Source organism: Electrophorus electricus, chromosome 10 (assembly GCF_041902795.1).
Source record: "Electrophorus electricus isolate QZ-2024a chromosome 10, ASM4190279v1, whole genome shotgun sequence".
Taxonomy (NCBI): domain Eukaryota; kingdom Metazoa; phylum Chordata; class Actinopteri; order Gymnotiformes; family Gymnotidae; genus Electrophorus; species Electrophorus electricus.
Window position 1 is genome coordinate 11207032 of NC_137506.1, and position 4389 is coordinate 11211420.

Consider the following 4389-nt stretch of genomic DNA (forward strand, 5'->3'; position numbering starts at 1 on the left):
TATAAAATAGCAGGTCACAGCCAAGAAGGCATCCACATTAAGAGATGTCAACATGTCTTCTGTCAAACTCATTGCAGGAACTTTCTGGACCTCAGCTTTGGCCTTCTCTTTCTCTTGTTGACATTTGGCCTCAACCATGGCCTTTGCAGTCTAAAGGGAAGGAAGAAAATAATTATATATTTTTTTACTACTACTCTCATAATGTATCCATGTCACCACACATACCTTCCTAGTTGGGAGAATATAAGTTGAATCCAATTTTGCTACCAAGTCCCTGAAGCTTTTATCCTCAACTATGCTAAATGGCTGTGTGTCTCTAACTATCATGGGGACCAAAGCCTCATCCAGCTCTTCCTTTCTGGTCACTGCTTTGTAAAGATTAGATTATACTTTGTCACCAAAAAATATAGTACTCACCAATGAAATTCACTTTATAATCCAATCCAAACTGCAAATAACATGTAAGGTGCAGAGAATAATGCAATATAAATATTTATGTATATACAGTATATACACATTTTATATACATGTGCATAATAACGTTAACACCTTGTGACAACTGATAAATAAGCCAAATGACACTGGCAAGGGTGACAGTAGGAAAAACTCATTGGAGTTTAACACTAGATATCTGAAATTGTACACATGGCACAATGATTATTCAGTATTCAAATTGAAGTAGACTCTTGGGACTAGACATCCATTTACACCCAGGCTTATTTGTCCATCATTTAGGTTCCATTTGAGCTCATCTAATACAGAAGAAAATGTAAAAAAACCCAACATAAAACGCCTTTGATTTTTTTGATGTAACGTGTCTATTGATGCTGGAGATTCAGCTTCACTCATGCTCTACATTTCCTGATTCACCAGGGTCTTGTCTAATAAACTGAACAGTTTTGAGCATATACATGAAATGACTAAGTAGCTACACAATGTTTTCCAGTAAGTGTCCTAGTCTTCCTAGTCAAAAACCTCTCCAAATGCACACAAAGTCATCAATCACTATACATCAAGTTTTCATGTTTCTTTTTGATAAAACATCACAGTAAGTTACTTTAGTAAGTTCCACAACAATATTAGCTTCATAGCATCATTGTTAGCATCATTAGGGGAAAATACTGTAGCTAATACTGTAAATGCTGTGGAAAATATTGTAAATGCTGTAATATTGTAAAGAAGTAGTATACTTTCTCATTTATACTTACAATTTGTAATAGGATTACGAATTTTTCCAGCAGTGAATGGAAACATCCAGTGATTTGCTATGCAAACCTCGAAGCTAGTCCATGCTAGCAGCACCCAAACAACTCCACATAAACTTCAGTTAAACTAAGCCTCTTCCTTTCCATGATGTCCAAAAGTATTGGCGATCAAATCATTCTTACAGTTGTACGTCAAACCCATGCGCTAGGCTATCTGCTAACAACACTGAAGCACTGACAGTACACAATGTGCATACCTTTAAGCATTAAAGGGATGACTAAATAAGGTAAGTGAGGGGTCTACGTTTTCATCTAAGCCTCCTCTATTTGATGAAACTGCTGTCAATCAAGCAGCTTGCTCTGGAAACTCTTGGAAACGCCTGGACACATAGGTGTGAATTGCTGTCACTCCAAGACAATGGCGCTGCCATGGCCAATAAAAATCAATATAAAATAGAAACGGGGGGTCTAATGCTCTATTCAGGAACACTTTAATGTCAGTAGTGTGCAGTAGTGTTTCAGTTAACCAAAGGCTTGTGTAGTTTGGGTTTGTTCCGAAGGAACCGAACCGAAAGAAAAACGTCGCTTTTACGCAAAGAAGTGAGCACGCAATTAAAAGAACTTTACCAACACTCTGTATACCATTTAAACATGTCACACAGTTGTTTTGATGGTAATTGAATTTTCTATGACAAAATCTGAACTTAACAAAATCTGATCTTATACCGGAAGAATGTTTTAAAAGGCAACTTAAAAGGGCAGGCACATTTTTGTGGAAATTTTACCCAAAAAACACAATGTCTTCAGCATGCAATTTCTGGCAAACGGATGCATTGCACGGCTGAAAATCAGTAAGCAGATACTTGTATTAGTCCTAAGAAATGTTATGTTGATAAATGTACTTTACTTTAAGAATATTCAGTGTTATTAAGTAATTTATTTGAGCATGCCTGTTTGGACCTACCCATGAGCCCGCTAGGGGCGTTGGTGTGTATAGGGGTTAACCAGATGTTCTATACTATTATAATACCCATGGTTCCGAATACATGTAAATACCACACCATCTTCTCCTTCTGCAGAGTTTAACTAAAAAGATACTTTTCATGTCCGACGAATGTCATGTTCAGCGAATACCATGTGTGCGGCTATTGTACCTCGGTGAGTGTGACCTCCCAGCCCCCCACCAAATTTATAGGCTCCAAAAATTTGGTTGTGTAGCACGAAATCTTATTATCGAGGTACATGTCTTTGGAGGCATTACATGGTAGAGTTACATAGAATCCGTTCTTTTCCATGGTGACCGGATTATAATTTCAATTTGATTTTAGCACCCCCTTTTAATCTTTTACAACGTTAAGAACGTCCTCCGCCGGAATCCAGAAGTAAAACTTATCGGGCCATCCAATCCACTTGATCAAGCAAATCTTTTTTCGGTTCCTAGTTTTTTCAGATAGAATCTTTTCTATTTTAATGGCTTTATCTTTTCCCACTATAATCAGCTCCCACTATGATGCAGCTCCTGTTCATAAAAGGTCCTATGTATATTTTCCCCATTGAAATCCCATAATTTGTATATGGGAGGGTGTCTCCTTAGACATTCAGAAATGGTAAAATATTCATCCATAAAGTTCTGCCCGTACCCTTTATCAAATTGTCACCGTCTCACCGACTCTAAACTTCAATCTTAGTTTTTCCACCTTTTTCCATTGAAACAACCCATACAAGGTTTTAAACACCTTGAAGGAATTTCCTTCATTCACTTCAGTGGGTTTCATTTTAATGCTGCTGTGATAGCTGTTGTTATAAGCATGAACAAAGTTCTGTACCACATCGATGTATTTTCTCGTATTGATAGCTGTGAAGTATCTCCACATTCTGGTTTTCAATGTCCTGTTGAACTGTTCACACACTGATGCTTTTTGTCCTGTTCCAGTAGCAAAGTGATTGATGTTATGTATTTTCATGAATGTTTTGAAACTTATTTAAAAATTCTTTCCCTTCATCAGTCTGAAGTTTTTTAGGAACTCTGCCTTCTTTTAGAATCAAAACAAAGGCCTCGGCACTGGTCTTGTTTTTCATCATGCGTATCCAAGCATACTTGGAAAGTATATCTATACACGTTAGCATAAATTTCATGTTCCAGTTATGTTCCGCTATGCTGGTCATGTCCAACAAATCGGCCTGCCATTGTTCATCTATGTTTTTTACAATGACTTTGTTTCTTTTCAATTTCACAGAGAATGGTTTATGTAGTGTGTAAGCATCAACCCTTTTACCGATTTCATCCACCACGGACCTTTGCAGACTCTCGACTCCTCCATAGGATCCGGGGTTTGAGGGAGTATAGTAAATATTTTTCAGCAGATGATCAGTCATGGTGAAATGATTGAAACACAATGAGGAGAGTGCTAGAATGGATTATGGTTTTATTAGCATCTTTTCAGCAAAAGATTATATACATAAAAAAATATATACATATAATTACATACAGATCCTATCGGTAACGTTTACTGTTCTGACTCTATTTTCAAGGGTTTTACAGAACAATGTGATCAACTCCATCCTCAGCACTCTTTTTTTCTCAGGTGAAGGATCAGTGCAGGTGTCGAAGAGGTTTCCCATATGACCTGATCACCAGGGTTCAGGTTTTCCTGCAGATTCCAGTAGTCCACGACGTCTTCGTGTACCTGCTCCCTACACACGCTATACTTTTTGAGAGCGGATTTGATGTTCTGTTCCTCCTGCAGGTCGGTTACCACTACCCCAGCGATAGCCTGAATCTTGCTAGAGGATGGAGGTATCTGAATGCCACACAGCTTCAAAGCTCTTGACAGTGTGTGCATGAACCATGGCTTGAACAGTTTTTTTTATCAGCTTAGGTGCGTTGAGGCTGAAATAGGATTCATCTGGATCGTAAAGGCATGTGTGTTGACACTGACTAGGATGGTCAATAGCACAACCGTAACAGTTTTCTCTGTCTTCATCAATAATTCTATACATCTGATTCCCGATCACAGCTCGAATGACCGCGATCACCGGTGCGTTGATGCACCCATCGGTTTTGTTGTTATTCGTGTTTTCACAAAAGCTTGTTTCAGAGGGTCCGCTCTTATTATCATTCACACCTGTAAGAGCAGAGGAATGGGGCAGAGTCTCACACGTGGGGAATCCGGGCAGTGAACCT

General features: G+C 38.5%; 1 long non-coding RNA gene across 1 annotated transcript; it reads right to left on the minus strand.

Annotated features, from left to right (window-relative positions):
• LOC145659345 (uncharacterized) lies at positions 1 to 1421 on the minus strand. Its single transcript, XR_014125471.1, has 3 exons — positions 1209 to 1421; positions 418 to 448; positions 1 to 150 (listed from the first exon to the last, which is right to left on the minus strand). It is a non-coding gene; the product is annotated as an uncharacterized LOC145659345 (long non-coding RNA).
• Between the last annotated feature and the right edge of the window lie 2968 nt (positions 1422 to 4389).